The sequence below is a fragment of the Chiloscyllium punctatum genome, chromosome 16 (assembly GCF_047496795.1).
Source record: "Chiloscyllium punctatum isolate Juve2018m chromosome 16, sChiPun1.3, whole genome shotgun sequence".
Classification (NCBI taxonomy): Eukaryota; Metazoa; Chordata; class Chondrichthyes; order Orectolobiformes; family Hemiscylliidae; genus Chiloscyllium; species Chiloscyllium punctatum.
Genome location: NC_092754.1, coordinates 90,654,000 through 90,670,375, shown reverse-complemented (window position 1 = coordinate 90,670,375; position 16,376 = coordinate 90,654,000). Strand labels below are relative to the sequence as shown.

The 16,376-nt window shown below is 46.2% G+C and overlaps 9 non-coding genes across 9 annotated transcripts; all 9 read right to left on the bottom strand.

Moving 5' to 3' along the window:
• Nucleotides 1–1,390: 1,390 nt before the first annotated feature.
• Nucleotides 1,391–1,472, bottom strand: trnal-cag (transfer RNA leucine (anticodon CAG)). The gene has a single exon. It is a non-coding gene; the product is annotated as a tRNA-Leu (tRNA).
• A 1,649-nt stretch (nt 1,473–3,121) lies between these two features.
• Nucleotides 3,122–3,194, bottom strand: trnav-cac (transfer RNA valine (anticodon CAC)). The gene has a single exon. It is a non-coding gene; the product is annotated as a tRNA-Val (tRNA).
• A 1,525-nt stretch (nt 3,195–4,719) lies between these two features.
• On the bottom strand, nt 4,720–4,801 carry trnal-cag (transfer RNA leucine (anticodon CAG)). The gene has a single exon. It is a non-coding gene; the product is annotated as a tRNA-Leu (tRNA).
• A 1,649-nt stretch (nt 4,802–6,450) lies between these two features.
• On the bottom strand, nt 6,451–6,523 carry trnav-cac (transfer RNA valine (anticodon CAC)). The gene has a single exon. It is a non-coding gene; the product is annotated as a tRNA-Val (tRNA).
• Nucleotides 6,524–8,048: 1,525 nt separating this feature from the next.
• Nucleotides 8,049–8,130, bottom strand: trnal-cag (transfer RNA leucine (anticodon CAG)). The gene has a single exon. It is a non-coding gene; the product is annotated as a tRNA-Leu (tRNA).
• A 1,649-nt stretch (nt 8,131–9,779) lies between these two features.
• trnav-cac (transfer RNA valine (anticodon CAC)) lies at nt 9,780–9,852 on the bottom strand. Its single transcript has one exon. It is a non-coding gene; the product is annotated as a tRNA-Val (tRNA).
• A 1,525-nt stretch (nt 9,853–11,377) lies between these two features.
• trnal-cag (transfer RNA leucine (anticodon CAG)) lies at nt 11,378–11,459 on the bottom strand. Its single transcript has one exon. It is a non-coding gene; the product is annotated as a tRNA-Leu (tRNA).
• A 1,648-nt stretch (nt 11,460–13,107) lies between these two features.
• trnav-cac (transfer RNA valine (anticodon CAC)) lies at nt 13,108–13,180 on the bottom strand. Its single transcript has one exon. It is a non-coding gene; the product is annotated as a tRNA-Val (tRNA).
• Nucleotides 13,181–14,705: 1,525 nt separating this feature from the next.
• On the bottom strand, nt 14,706–14,787 carry trnal-cag (transfer RNA leucine (anticodon CAG)). The gene has a single exon. It is a non-coding gene; the product is annotated as a tRNA-Leu (tRNA).
• Between the last annotated feature and the right edge of the window lie 1,589 nt (nt 14,788–16,376).

Genomic DNA, 16,376 nt, shown 5'->3' with positions numbered 1-16,376 from the left:
CACGTGAAATTGATGATAAAATTTAGACAAGTATGTGGTCAATGTTTGGACCGTAGGGCGAGGTCGACTAGGCTGGGACGACTTTCCCTGCAGCGTAACGACTGCGACATGATCTAATGGAAGGGTTGGAAACTGAGTATTTACGTGTTTTACCCAAGTTGAGGTGAGTTGAAAACTCGAGAGCATAGGTTTAAGGTGAGTGGGCTGAAATTGACAAAGGACCTGAGGCACATTTCCCACACAGAAGGTTGTGCGTGTATGGAATGAGCTCCCAGAGGAAGCGGAGGAGGCTCAGAAAATTGCATGAGTTTCTGGATAGGATGGGTTGAGAGGGTTTGGGGCCAAATACTGGGGAACCGGACTTGTTTATATTTGGCTATGTGCTGAGCATGGACGAGATACACCGAAGTATCTGTTTCCACGCGGTGTCCCCCAAAAACGTTGTGTTGCTTACACCTGCTTTAAAGGATTACTTTTTAGCGGAGCTTGCCGTCGCAGTCTGTGGCACAATCCTTTACTGTGTTCGATGCTCACGGGAAAGGTAGTATTGCGAAACACTGCAGAAAGGAACGACTTCCTTACTTTTGCTCCGACTGACCATACTCTGTGAAATTTTCCCAGATCCTCAGTTAAGGACTTTTGCAGCTGGAAGTTTCCTCAGAAACGCTGTTAACTCGTAAAGTATTGAGCGAATCGCAAAACAGAAAGCATTTAACACGGAACACAAACAAAGCTGGCATACCTAATGCATTTTCAGACACAGAGGTGCATGAATGCTAAATGTGAGACAGTCCGAGGGCATGATTTATAAAGTAATCTCACAACTAACAACAGGACAATTCCAAACTACTCTTTCACACATACTGCAGCCTTAGGGTACCACCACTTCCCAGACAATACTGAAAAGAGAGAAAGAAAGAAGCTAATAAGAATGGGCCATAAAAAGTGAATTTCACCAATCACAGTCTCGATTAGATTACCTTTCCCTTCCGATGTCTCCAGGACGGAAACGAAGGAAATGGGAGAAATTCAACAACATATCACATCGAAATTCGTTGGAACGATTTTCCCATTGGCCGAAAAACCAAATAACGACGAGTCGAGTCACCCCAGGACTTTGTTTCACAACAGCGATGAAATACCGGTCTCCATTCGGTTCCAGTACAAGCTCAACTTGCCTGGAACAGCACAGCTGCTTGCGATTTTCTGCGCGGGAGGCGAACACGATCATGACAGACAGAGACACTTTGAAATATTCGGCACTATCCCACACCACAGTTAATTCCCCGGGAAGCAAAGCCATTTTACTTTTGTTTTCAACATCAATACAGTGGGGACAGAAACAGCATTTTAACAAAAAAGCTGCAGCGTTGGAGTTGATCTGCAGAAATGGCAGTGGTGGGATTCGAACCCACGCCCCTTTCGAGACTGGAACCTGGATCCAGCGCCTTAGACCGCTCGGCCACACTACCAGCCGGCCGCGCGCACCATTTTCTTGCGTTTCCAACTGTGCTCTCCTGCATAACAACAGATGCCAAGTCACATGAAAATGGTTCCATGATCCCTCTCCGACTCGCACAGCTGCTGGGATGTGCCCGTCTACAATATCAATTTCGCAGCAGATAATGAGAGCCCATCAATCCAGACAAAAATCAATGGTAAGCTGAGTCTATCTTCTCAGACTCCTTTCAGCTCCAAATGTATCTGTGAGAATATATGTTCGGTTATGATTTGGTCAAATAACCACGAGCTGCTTGACATTACTGCAATTTCGATTCTTGCTTTGCTAAATGATTTCACCCATTGCTTGAAACAGGGCAAGTTTCACGTTTACGCGGAACATGAAGCACACCGGACTACAGGGAAAATGCACAAAGCCGTGTTCCACATCATACCGTGCAGCGTAATTTCAGTCACTGTGTCTGTTTTGCAGAAAAAGAGTCCCAAACAATGTACTCCACCCTAAAACCGGAGGTCGCATTCCTATTCGAGAACGACAGATCGCATTGTGAGGATGCTCTGACCTCGGAGCCAGTTCTAGATGCCACTTTCCTTGCCTTTTACCCTAACCGTGCAATTTGCTGCAGAGATGTTCACTCCTGGACATCAGCCACGTGGATAGCAACTGAGTTGGAAACCTGTGTGGGAATCGACGAGAAGCGACTCAATAAATTTTGCTCAATTCCATGGTGCTTATTAGAAATGCATTTTCTGTTCACCTCAATCTAAAAGGCAGTTTCTCAACATAGTAACAAAGTCAAAAGGTAATTACCTCACCCCACCCCCACTCCGGAAGAGGTGCTAACTGCCCTTGATTGCTTTTTGTTCTCGATGTGAAGAGCTCTCACGCCTCTGAGTCACCTTCACGTGTCTGGTTGCTGAGTGAGTCACAAAGAAGGAGTTTCTCCAGAGCTGCAACTGCCTGACTTCCCCACTCGACTTCGCCGTTTACATTTTCCTGCTCCTCAGTGATTTCAAGAAAACCAAATGGATGCGATGTCATTCTGTAACCTCTCTGTCGATTCCTCCGTTTCAGTTCCAACGTGGCTTAGGTCTCGGGGCGCACCTTAATACTAGCGACACCATGAAAGCACAGGTCCAGAGGTTCCTCTGAGAGTGTAATTTCTTTCATTGCTGTTGCTGATTGAAAGAGCCACTCAAGTGCGAACTGCTCCAAAACATGATTCAGGACCTCTGGTGCCAATTCTCGTACGTTGAATAACGACAGACAGCTTCCAAACGAGGCCTTTCAGAGACGCCTTTGGGGTACATTTAACAGACAGACAAGTTCAGGAATCCGTGGTGCACTGTGACACCAGCGCATCAGCTTCTTCCCTGTCTTTGAACCGAGCCGCCTGCGCAAGGAATGCAAATGCGGTACTGCTTTTCGTAGAAGAATCAGAAGGGGGTAACTACACTCTCAAACAGAATTGCATATGATCAGAACCAGTTTGGATAAAAACTTTACAATTCTTTGCACAGTCATTAAATGGAATTGCATTACATTTCACTACGCGAGCAGATTTGTTCAAGCAACTTCGAAGGCAGGTTTGCAGATGGGAAAGCAAGCAAGAAAGCACCGTTCTTGTCCATGTAAAAGGCTGCCGATGAAGAACAAAGCAGTTTCTGCCCAGTTTCGAACTGGGGACCTTTCGCGTGTGAGGCGAACGTGATGACCACTACACTACAGAAACAAGCCGCAGCCGCCCATCCGGCAGCTCAGGGGCATCCAGCACTGAAAGTTGAAGCCATTCTTCGTTTCACCTTTCTGTTTCCAATAGCTCGTTGTTGTCCAGCGTAATTGACATCTTCAAAACATAAAAAAAAGACACGTGAAATTGATGATAAAATTTAGACAAGTATGTGGTCAATGTTTGGACCGTAGGGCGAGGTCGACTAGGCTGGGACGACTTTCCCTGCAGCGTAACGACTGCGACATGATCTAATGGAAGGGTTGGAAACTGAGTATTTACGTGTTTTACCCAAGTTGAGGTGAGTTGAAAACTCGAGAGCATAGGTTTAAGGTGAGTGGGCTGAAATTGACAAAGGACCTGAGGCACATTTCCCACACAGAAGGTTGTGCGTGTATGGAATGAGCTCCCAGAGGAAGCGGAGGAGGCTCAGAAAATTGCATGAGTTTCTGGATAGGATGGGTTGAGAGGGTTTGGGGCCAAATACTGGGGAACCGGACTTGTTTATATTTGGCTATGTGCTGAGCATGGACGAGATACACCGAAGTATCTGTTTCCACGCGGTGTCCCCCAAAAACGTTGTGTTGCTTACACCTGCTTTAAAGGATTACTTTTTAGCGGAGCTTGCCGTCGCAGTCTGTGGCACAATCCTTTACTGTGTTCGATGCTCACGGGAAAGGTAGTATTGCGAAACACTGCAGAAAGGAACGACTTCCTTACTTTTGCTCCGACTGACCATACTCTGTGAAATTTTCCCAGATCCTCAGTTAAGGACTTTTGCAGCTGGAAGTTTCCTCAGAAACGCTGTTAACTCGTAAAGTATTGAGCGAATCGCAAAACAGAAAGCATTTAACACGGAACACAAACAAAGCTGGCATACCTAATGCATTTTCAGACACAGAGGTGCATGAATGCTAAATGTGAGACAGTCCGAGGGCATGATTTATAAAGTAATCTCACAACTAACAACAGGACAATTCCAAACTACTCTTTCACACATACTGCAGCCTTAGGGAACCACCACTTCCCAGACAATACTGAAAAGAGAGAAAGAAAGAACCTAATAAGAATGGGCCATAAAAAGTGAATTTCACCAATCACAGTCTCGATTAGATTACCTTTCCCTTCCGATGTCTCCAGGACGGAAACGAAGGAAATGGGAGAAATTCAACAACATATCACATCGAAATTCGTTGGAACGATTTTCCCATTGGCCGAAAAACCAAATAACGACGAGTCGAGTCACCCCAGGACTTTGTTTCACAACAGCGATGAAATACCGGTCTCCATTCGGTTCCAGTACAAGCTCAACTTGCCTGGAACAGCACAGCTGCTTGCGATTTTCTGCGCGGGAGGCGAACACGATCATGACAGACAGAGACACTTTGAAATATTCGGCACTATCCCACACCACAGTTAATTCCCCGGGAAGCAAAGCCATTTTACTTTTGTTTTCAACATCAATACAGTGGGGACAGAAACAGCATTTTAACAAAAAAGCTGCAGCGTTGGAGTTGATCTGCAGAAATGGCAGTGGTGGGATTCGAACCCACGCCCCTTTCGAGACTGGAACCTGGATCCAGCGCCTTAGACCGCTCGGCCACACTACCAGCCGGCCGCGCGCACCATTTTCTTGCGTTTCCAACTGTGCTCTCCTGCATAACAACAGATGCCAAGTCACATGAAAATGGTTCCATGATCCCTCTCCGACTCGCACAGCTGCTGGGATGTGCCCGTCTACAATATCAATTTCGCAGCAGATAATGAGAGCCCATCAATCCAGACAAAAATCAATGGTAAGCTGAGTCTATCTTCTCAGACTCCTTTCAGCTCCAAATGTATCTGTGAGAATATATGTTCGGTTATGATTTGGTCAAATAACCACGAGCTGCTTGACATTACTGCAATTTCGATTCTTGCTTTGCTAAATGATTTCACCCATTGCTTGAAACAGGGCAAGTTTCACGTTTACGCGGAACATGAAGCACACCGGACTACAGGGAAAATGCACAAAGCCGTGTTCCACATCATACCGTGCAGCGTAATTTCAGTCACTGTGTCTGTTTTGCAGAAAAAGAGTCCCAAACAATGTACTCCACCCTAAAACCGGAGGTCGCATTCCTATTCGAGAACGACAGATCGCATTGTGAGGACGCTCTGACCTCGGAGCCAGTTCTAGATGCCACTTTCCTTGCCTTTTACCCTAACCGTGCAATTTGCTGCAGAGATGTTCACTCCTGGACATCAGCCACATGGATAGCAACTGAGTTGGAAACCTGTGTGGGAATCGACGAGAAGCGACTCAATAAATTTTGCTCAATTCCATGGTGCTTATTAGAAATGCATTTTCTGTTCACCTCAATCTAAAAGGCAGTTTCTCAACATAGTAACAAAGTCAAAAGGTAATTACCTCACCCCACCCCCACTCCGGAAGAGGTGCTAACTGCCCTTGATTGCTTTTTGTTCTCGATGTGAAGAGCTCTCACGCCTCTGAGTCACCTTCACGTGTCTGGTTGCTGAGTTAGTCACAAAGAAGGAGTTTCTCCAGAGCTGCAACTGCCTGACTTCCCCACTCGACTTCGCCGTTTACATTTTCCTGCTCCTCAGTGATTTCAAGAAAACCAAATGGATGCGATGTCATTCTGTAACCTCTCTGTCGATTCCTCCGTTTCAGTTCCAACGTGGCTTAGGTCTCGGGGCGCACCTTAATACTAGCGACACCATGAAAGCACAGGTCCAGAGGTTCCTCTGAGAGTGTAATTTCTTTCATTGCTGTTGCTGATTGAAAGAGCCACTCAAGTGCGAACTGCTCCAAAACATGATTCAGGACCTCTGGTGCCAATTCTCGTACGTTGAATAACGACAGACAGCTTCCAAACGAGGCCTTTCAGAGACGCCTTTGGGGTACATTTAACAGACAGACAAGTTCAGGAATCCGTGGTGCACTGTGACACCAGCGCATCAGCTTCTTCCCTGTCTTTGAACCGAGCCGCCTGCGCAAGGAATGCAAATGCGGTACTGCTTTTCGTAGAAGAATCAGAAGGGGGTAACTACACTCTCAAACAGAATTGCATATGATCAGAACCAGTTTGGATAAAAACTTTACAATTCTTTGCACAGTCATTAAATGGAATTGCATTACATTTCACTACGCGAGCAGATTTGTTCAAGCAACTTCGAAGGCAGGTTTGCAGATGGGAAAGCAAGCAAGAAAGCACCGTTCTTGTCCATGTAAAAGGCTGCCGATGAAGAACAAAGCAGTTTCTGCCCAGTTTCGAACTGGGGACCTTTCGCGTGTGAGGCGAACGTGATGACCACTACACTACAGAAACAAGCCGCAGCCGCCCATCCGGCAGCTCAGGGGCATCCAGCACTGAAAGTTGAAGCCATTCTTCGTTTCACCTTTCTCTTTCCAATAGCTCGTTGTTGTCCAGCGTAATTGACATCTTCAAAACATAAAAAAAAGACACGTGAAATTGATGATAAAATTTAGACAAGTATGTGGTCAATGTTTGGACCGTAGGGCGAGGTCGACTAGGCTGGGACGACTTTCCCTGCAGCGTAACGACTGCGACATGATCTAATGGAAGGGTTGGAAACTGAGTATTTACGTGTTTTACCCAAGTTGAGGTGAGTTGAAAACTCGAGAGCATAGGTTTAAGGTGAGTGGGCTGAAATTGACAAAGGACCTGAGGCACATTTCCCACACAGAAGGTTGTGCGTGTATGGAATGAGCTCCCAGAGGAAGCGGAGGAGGCTCAGAAAATTGCATGAGTTTCTGGATAGGATGGGTTGAGAGGGTTTGGGGCCAAATACTGGGGAACCGGACTTGTTTATATTTGGCTATGTGCTGAGCATGGACGAGATACACCGAAGTATCTGTTTCCACGCGGTGTCCCCCAAAAACGTTGTGTTGCTTACACCTGCTTTAAAGGATTACTTTTTAGCGGAGCTTGCCGTCGCAGTCTGTGGCACAATCCTTTACTGTGTTCGATGCTCACGGGAAAGGTAGTATTGCGAAACACTGCAGAAAGGAACGACTTCCTTACTTTTGCTCCGACTGACCATACTCTGTGAAATTTTCCCAGATCCTCAGTTAAGGACTTTTGCAGCTGGAAGTTTCCTCAGAAACGCTGTTAACTCGTAAAGTATTGAGCGAATCGCAAAACAGAAAGCATTTAACACGGAACACAAACAAAGCTGGCATACCTAATGCATTTTCAGACACAGAGGTGCATGAATGCTAAATGTGAGACAGTCCGAGGGCATGATTTATAAAGTAATCTCACAACTAACAACAGGACAATTCCAAACTACTCTTTCACACATACTGCAGCCTTAGGGAACCACCACTTCCCAGACAATACTGAAAAGAGAGAAAGAAAGAAGCTAATAAGAATGGGCCATAAAAAGTGAATTTCACCAATCACAGTCTCGATTAGATTACCTTTCCCTTCCGATGTCTCCAGGACGGAAACGAAGGAAATGGGAGAAATTCAACAACATATCACATCGAAATTCGTTGGAACGATTTTCCCATTGGCCGAAAAACCAAATAACGACGAGTCGAGTCACCCCAGGACTTTGTTTCACAACAGCGATGAAATACCGGTCTCCATTCGGTTCCAGTACAAGCTCAACTTGCCTGGAACAGCACAGCTGCTTGCGATTTTCTGCGCGGGAGGCGAACACGATCATGACAGACAGAGACACTTTGAAATATTCGGCACTATCCCACACCACAGTTAATTCCCCGGGAAGCAAAGCCATTTTACTTTTGTTTTCAACATCAATACAGTGGGGACAGAAACAGCATTTTAACAAAAAAGCTGCAGCGTTGGAGTTGATCTGCAGAAATGGCAGTGGTGGGATTCGAACCCACGCCCCTTTCGAGACTGGAACCTGGATCCAGCGCCTTCGACCGCTCGGCCACACTACCAGCCGGCCGCGCGCACCATTTTCTTGCGTTTCCAACTGTGCTCTCCTGCATAACAACAGATGCCAAGTCACATGAAAATGGTTCCATGATCCCTCTCCGACTCGCACAGCTGCTGGGATGTGCCCGTCTACAATATCAATTTCGCAGCAGATAATGAGAGCCCATCAATCCAGACAAAAATCAATGGTAAGCTGAGTCTATCTTCTCAGACTCCTTTCAGCTCCAAATGTATCTGTGAGAATATATGTTCGGTTATGATTTGGTCAAATAACCACGAGCTGCTTGACATTACTGCAATTTCGATTCTTGCTTTGCTAAATGATTTCACCCATTGCTTGAAACAGGGCAAGTTTCACGTTTACGTGGAACATGAAGCACACCGGACTACAGGGAAAATGCACAAAGCCGTGTTCCACATCATACCGTGCAGCGTAATTTCAGTCACTGTGTCTGTTTTGCAGAAAAAGAGTCCCAAACAATGTACTCCACCCTAAAACCGGAGGTCGCATTCCTATTCGAGAACGACAGATCGCATTGTGAGGATGCTCTGACCTCGGAGCCAGTTCTAGATGCCACTTTCATTGCCTTTTACCCTAACCGTGCAATTTGCTGCAGAGATGTTCACTCCTGGACATCAGCCACATGGATAGCAACTGAGTTGGAAACCTGTGTGGGAATCGACGAGAAGCGACTCAATAAATTTTGCTCAATTCCATGGTGCTTATTAGAAATGCATTTTCTGTTCACCTCAATCTAAAAGGCAGTTTCTCAACATAGTAACAAAGTCAAAAGGTAATTACCTCACCCCACCCCCACTCCGGAAGAGGTGCTAACTGCCCTTGATTGCTTTTTGTTCTCGATGTGAAGAGCTCTCACGCCTCTGAGTCACCTTCACGTGTCTGGTTGCTGAGTGAGTCACAAAGAAGGAGTTTCTCCAGAGCTGCAACTGCCTGACTTCCCCACTCGACTTCGCCGTTTACATTTTCCTGCTCCTCAGTGATTTCAAGAAAACCAAATGGATGCGATGTCATTCTGTAACCTCTCTGTCGATTCCTCCGTTTCAGTTCCAACGTGGCTTAGGTCTCGGGGCGCACCTTAATACTAGCGACACCATGAAAGCACAGGTCCAGAGGTTCCTCTGAGAGTGTAATTTCTTTCATTGCTGTTGCTGATTGAAAGAGCCACTCAAGTGCGAACTGCTCCAAAACATGATTCAGGACCTCTGGTGCCAATTCTCGTACGTTGAATAACGACAGACAGCTTCCAAACGAGGCCTTTCAGAGACGCCTTTGGGGTACATTTAACAGACAGACAAGTTCAGGAATCCGTGGTGCACTGTGACACCAGCGCATCAGCTTCTTCCCTGTCTTTGAACCGAGCCGCCTGCGCAAGGAATGCAAATGCGGTACTGCTTTTCGTAGAAGAATCAGAAGGGGGTAACTACACTCTCAAACAGAATTGCATATGATCAGAACCAGTTTGGATAAAAACTTTACAATTCTTTGCACAGTCATTAAATGGAATTGCATTACATTTCACTACGCGAGCAGATTTGTTCAAGCAACTTCGAAGGCAGGTTTGCAGATGGGAAAGCAAGCAAGAAAGCACCGTTCTTGTCCATGTAAAAGGCTGCCGATGAAGAACAAAGCAGTTTCTGCCCAGTTTCGAACTGGGGACCTTTCGCGTGTGAGGCGAACGTGATGACCACTACACTACAGAAACAAGCCGCAGCCGCCCATCCGGCAGCTCAGGGGCATCCAGCACTGAAAGTTGAAGCCATTCTTCGTTTCACCTTTCTGTTTCCAATAGCTCGTTGTTGTCCAGCGTAATTGACATCTTCAAAACATAAAAAAAAGACACGTGAAATTGATGATAAAATATAGACAAGGATGTGGTCAATGTTTGGACCGTAGGGCGAGGTCGACTAGGCTGGGACGACTTTCCCTGCAGCGTAACGACTGCGACATGATCTAATGGAAGGGTTGGAAACTGAGTATTTACGTGTTTTACCCAAGTTGGGGTGAGTTGAAAACTCGAGAGCATAGGTTTAAGGTGAGTGGGCTGAAATTGACAAAGGACCTGAGGCACATTTCCCACACAGAAGGTTGTGCGTGTATGGAATGAGCTCCCAGAGGAAGCGGAGGAGGCTCAGAAAATTGCATGAGTTTCTGGATAGGATGGGTTGAGAGGGTTTGGGGCCAAATACTGGGGAACCGGACTTGTTTATATTTGGCTATGTGCTGAGCATGGACGAGATACACTGAAGTATCTGTTTCCACGCGGTGTCCCCCAAAAACGTTGTGTTGCTTACACCTGCTTTAAAGGATTACTTTTTAGCGGAGCTTGCCGTCGCAGTCTGTGGCACAATCCTTTACTGTGTTCGATGCTCACGGGAAAGGTAGTATTGCGAAACACTGCAGAAAGGAACGACTTCCTTACTTTTGCTCCGACTGACCATACTCTGTGAAATTTTCCCAGATCCTCAGTTAAGGACTTTTGCAGCTGGAAGTTTCCTCAGAAACGCTGTTAACTCGTAAAGTATTGAGCGAATCGCAAAACAGAAAGCATTTAACACGGAACACAAACAAAGCTGGCATACCTAATGCATTTTCAGACACAGAGGTGCATGAATGCTAAATGTGAGACAGTCCGAGGGCATGATTTATAAAGTAATCTCACAACTAACAACAGGACAATTCCAAACTACTCTTTCACACATTCTGCAGCCTTAGGGAACCACCACTTCCCAGACAATACTGAAAAGAGAGAAAGAAAGAACCTAATAAGAATGGGCCATAAAAAGTGAATTTCACCAATCACAGTCTCGATTAGATTACCTTTCCCTTCCGATGTCTCCAGGACGGAAACGAAGGAAATGGGAGAAATTCAACAACATATCACATCGAAATTCGTTGGAACGATTTTCCCATTGGCCGAAAAACCAAATAACGACGAGTCGAGTCACCCCAGGACTTTGTTTCACAACAGCGATGAAATACCGGTCTCCATTCGGTTCCAGTACAAGCTCAACTTGCCTGGAACAGCACAGCTGCTTGCGATTTTCTGCGCGGGAGGCGAACACGATCATGACAGACAGAGACACTTTGAAATATTCGGCACTATCCCACACCACAGTTAATTCCCCGGGAAGCAAAGCCATTTTACTTTTGTTTTCAACATCAATACAGTGGGGACAGAAACAGCATTTTAACAAAAAAGCTGCAGCGTTGGAGTTGATCTGCAGAAATGGCAGTGGTGGGATTCGAACCCACGCCCCTTTCGAGACTGGAACCTGGATCCAGCGCCTTCGACCGCTCGGCCACACTACCAGCCGGCCGCGCGCACCATTTTCTTGCGTTTCCAACTGTGCTCTCCTGCATAACAACAGATGCCAAGTCACATGAAATGGTTCCATGATCCCTCTCCGACTCGCACAGCTGCTGGGATGTGCCCGTCTACAATATCAATTTCGCAGCAGATAATGAGAGCCCATCAATCCAGACAAAAATCAATGGTAAGCTGAGTCTATCTTCTCAGACTCCTTTCAGCTCCAAATGTATCTGTGAGAATATATGTTCGGTTATGATTTGGTCAAATAACCACGAGCTGCTTGACATTACTGCAATTTCGATTCTTGCTTTGCTAAATGATTTCACCCATTGCTTGAAACAGGGCAAGTTTCACGTTTACGCGGAACATGAAGCACACCGGACTACAGGGAAAATGCACAAAGCCGTGTTCCACATCATACCGTGCAGCGTAATTTCAGTCACTGTGTCTGTTTTGCAGAAAAAGAGTCCCAAACAATGTACTCCACCCTAAAACCGGAGGTCGCATTCCTATTCGAGAACGACAGATCGCATTGTGAGGACGCTCTGACCTCGGAGCCAGTTCTAGATGCCACTTTCCTTGCCTTTTACCCTAACCGTGCAATTTGCTGCAGAGATGTTCACTCCTGGACATCAGCCACATGGATAGCAACTGAGTTGGAAACCTGTGTGGGAATCGACGAGAAGCGACTCAATAAATTTTGCTCAATTCCATGGTGCTTATTAGAAATGCATTTTCTGTTCACCTCAATCTAAAAGGCAGTTTCTCAACATAGTAACAAAGTCAAAAGGTAATTACCTCACCCCACCCCCACTCCGGAAGAGGTGCTAACTGCCCTTGATTGCTTTTTGTTCTCGATGTGAAGAGCTCTCACGCCTCTGAGTCACCTTCACGTGTCTGGTTGCTGAGTGAGTCACAAAGAAGGGGTTTCTCCAGAGCTGCAACTGCCTGACTTCCCCACTCGACTTCGCCGTTTACATTTTCCTGCTCCTCAGTGATTTCAAGAAAACCAAATGGATGCGATGTCATTCTGTAACCTCTCTGTCGATTCCTCCGTTTCAGTTCCAACGTGGCTTAGGTCTCGGGGCGCACCTTAATACTAGCGACACCATGAAAGCACAGGTCCAGAGGTTCCTCTGAGAGTGTAATTTCTTTCATTGCTGTTGCTGATTGAAAGAGCCACTCAAGTGCGAACTGCTCCAAAACATGATTCAGGACCTCTGGTGCCAATTCTCGTACGTTGAATAACGACAGACAGCTTCCAAACGAGGCCTTTCAGAGACGCCTTTGGGGTACATTTAACAGACAGACAAGTTCAGGAATCCGTGGTGCACTGTGACACCAGCGCATCAGCTTCTTCCCTGTCTTTGAACCGAGCCGCCTGCGCAAGGAATGCAAATGCGGTACTGCTTTTCGTAGAAGAATCAGAAGGGGGTAACTACACTCTCAAACAGAATTGCATATGATCAGAACCAGTTTGGATAAAAACTTTACAATTCTTTGCACAGTCATTAAATGGAATTGCATTACATTTCACTACGCGAGCAGATTTGTTCAAGCAACTTCGAAGGCAGGTTTGCAGATGGGAAAGCAAGCAAGAAAGCACCGTTCTTGTCCATGTAAAAGGCTGCCGATGAAGAACAAAGCAGTTTCTGCCCAGTTTCGAACTGGGGACCTTTCGCGTGTGAGGCGAACGTGATGACCACTACACTACAGAAACAAGCCGCAGCCGCCCATCCGGCAGCTCAGGGGCATCCAGCACTGAAAGTTGAAGCCATTCTTCGTTTCACCTTTCTGTTTCCAATAGCTCGTTGTTGTCCAGCGTAATTGACATCTTCAAAACATAAAAAAAAGACACGTGAAATTGATGATAAAATATAGACAAGGATGTGGTCAATGTTTGGACCGTAGGGCGAGGTCGACTAGGCTGGGACGACTTTCCCTGCAGCGTAACGACTGCGACATGATCTAATGGAAGGGTTGGAAACTGAGTATTTACGTGTTTTACCCAAGTTGGGGTGAGTTGAAAACTCGAGAGCATAGGTTTAAGGTGAGTGGGCTGAAATTGACAAAGGACCTGAGGCACATTTCCCACACAGAAGGTTGTGCGTGTATGGAATGAGCTCCCAGAGGAAGCGGAGGAGGCTCAGAAAATTGCATGAGTTTCTGGATAGGATGGGTTGAGAGGGTTTGGGGCCAAATACTGGGGAACCGGACTTGTTTATATTTGGCTATGTGCTGAGCATGGACGAGATACACCGAAGTATCTGTTTCCACGCGGTGTCCCCCAAAAACGTTGTGTTGCTTACACCTGCTTTAAAGGATTACTTTTTAGCGGAGCTTGCCGTCGCAGTCTGTGGCACAATCCTTTACTGTGTTCGATGCTCACGGGAAAGGTAGTATTGCGAAACACTGCAGAAAGGAACGACTTCCTTACTTTTGCTCCGACTGACCATACTCTGTGAAATTTTCCCAGATCCTCAGTTAAGGACTTTTGCAGCTGGAAGTTTCCTCAGAAACGCTGTTAACTCGTAAAGTATTGAGCGAATCGCAAAACAGAAAGCATTTAACACGGAACACAAACAAAGCTGGCATACCTAATGCATTTTCAGACACAGAGGTGCATGAATGCTAAATGTGAGACAGTCCGAGGGCATGATTTATAAAGTAATCTCACAACTAACAACAGGACAATTCCAAGCTACTCTTTCACACATACTGCAGCCTTAGGGAACCACCACTTCCCAGACAATACTGAAAAGAGAGAAAGAAAGAAGCTAATAAGAATGGGCCATAAAAAGTGAATTTCACCAATCACAGTCTCGATTAGATTACCTTTCCCTTCCGATGTCTCCAGGACGGAAACGAAGGAAATGGGAGAAATTCAACAACATATCACATCGAAATTCGTTGGAACGATTTTCCCATTGGCCGAAAAACCAAATAACGACGAGTCGAGTCACCCCAGGACTTTGTTTCACAACAGCGATGAAATACCGGTCTCCATTCGGTTCCAGTACAAGCTCAACTTGCCTGGAACAGCACAGCTGCTTGCGATTTTCTGCGCGGGAGGCGAACACGATCATGACAGACAGAGACACTTTGAAATATTCGGCACTATCCCACACCACAGTTAATTCCCCGGGAAGCAAAGCCATTTTACTTTTGTTTTCAACATCAATACAGTGGGGACAGAAACAGCATTTTAACAAAAAAGCTGCAGCGTTGGAGTTGATCTGCAGAAATGGCAGTGGTGGGATTCGAACCCACGCCCCTTTCGAGACTGGAACCTGGATCCAGCGCCTTCGACCGCTCGGCCACACTACCAGCCGGCCGCGCGCACCATTTTCTTGCGTTTCCAACTGTGCTCTCCTGCATAACAACAGATGCCAAGTCACATGAAAATGGTTCCATGATCCCTCTCCGACTCGCACAGCTGCTGGGATGTGCCCGTCTACAATATCAATTTCGCAGCAGATAATGAGAGCCCATCAATCCAGACAAAAATCAATGGTAAGCTGAGTCTATCTTCTCAGACTCCTTTCAGCTCCAAATGTATCTGTGAGAATATATGTTCGGTTATGATTTGGTCAAATAACCACGAGCTGCTTGACATTACTGCAATTTCGATTCTTGCTTTGCTAAATGATTTCACCCATTGCTTGAAACAGGGCAAGTTTCACGTTTACGCGGAACATGAAGCACACCGGACTACAGGGAAAATGCACAAAGCCGTGTTCCACATCATACCGTGCAGCGTAATTTCAGTCACTGTGTCTGTTTTGCAGAAAAAGAGTCCCAAACAATGTACTCCACCCTAAAACCGGAGGTCGCATTCCTATTCGAGAACGACAGATCGCATTGTGTGGACGCTCTGACCTCGGAGCCAGTTCTAGATGCCACTTTCCTTGCCTTTTACCCTAACCGTGCAATTTGCTGCAGAGATGTTCACTCCTGGACATCAGCCACATGGATAGCAACTGAGTTGGAAACCTGTGTGGGAATCGACGAGAAGCGACTCAATAAATTTTGCTCAATTCCATGGTGCTTATTAGAAATGCATTTTCTGTTCACCTCAATCTAAAAGGCAGTTTCTCAACATAGTAACAAAGTCAAAAGGTAATTACCTCACCCCACCCCCACTCCGGAAGAGGTGCTAACTGCCCTTGATTGCTTTTTGTTCTCGATGTGAAGAGCTCTCACGCCTCTGAGTCACCTTCACGTGTCTGGTTGCTGAGTGAGTCACAAAGAAGGGGTTTCTCCAGAGCTGCAACTGCCTGACTTCCCCACTCGACTTCGCCGTTTACATTTTCCTGCTCCTCAGTGATTTCAAGAAAACCAAATGGATGCGATGTCATTCTGTAACCTCTCTGTCGATTCCTCCGTTTCAGTTCCAACGTGGCTTAGGTCTCGGGGCGCACCTTAATACTAGCGACACCATGAAAGCACAGGTCCAGAGGTTCCTCTGAGAGTGTAATTTCTTTCATTGCTGTTGCTGATTGAAAGAGCCACTCAAGTGCGAACTGCTCCAAAACATGATTCAGGACCTCTGGTGCCAATTCTCGTACGTTGAATAACGACAGACAGCTTCCAAACGAGGCCTTTCAGAGACGCCTTTGGGGTACATTTAACAGACAGACAAGTTCAGGAATCCGTGGTGCACTGTGACACCAGCGCATCAGCTTCTTCCCTGTCTTTGAACCGAGCCGCCTGCGCAAGGAATGCAAATGCGGTACTGCTTTTCGTAGAAGAGTCAGAAGGGGGTAACTACACTCTCAAACAGAATTGCATATGATCAGAACCAGTTTGGATAAAAACTTTACAATTCTTTGCACAGTCATTAAATGGAATTGCATTACATTTCACTACGCGAGCAGATTTGTTCAAGCAACTTCGAAGGCAGGTTTGCAGATGGG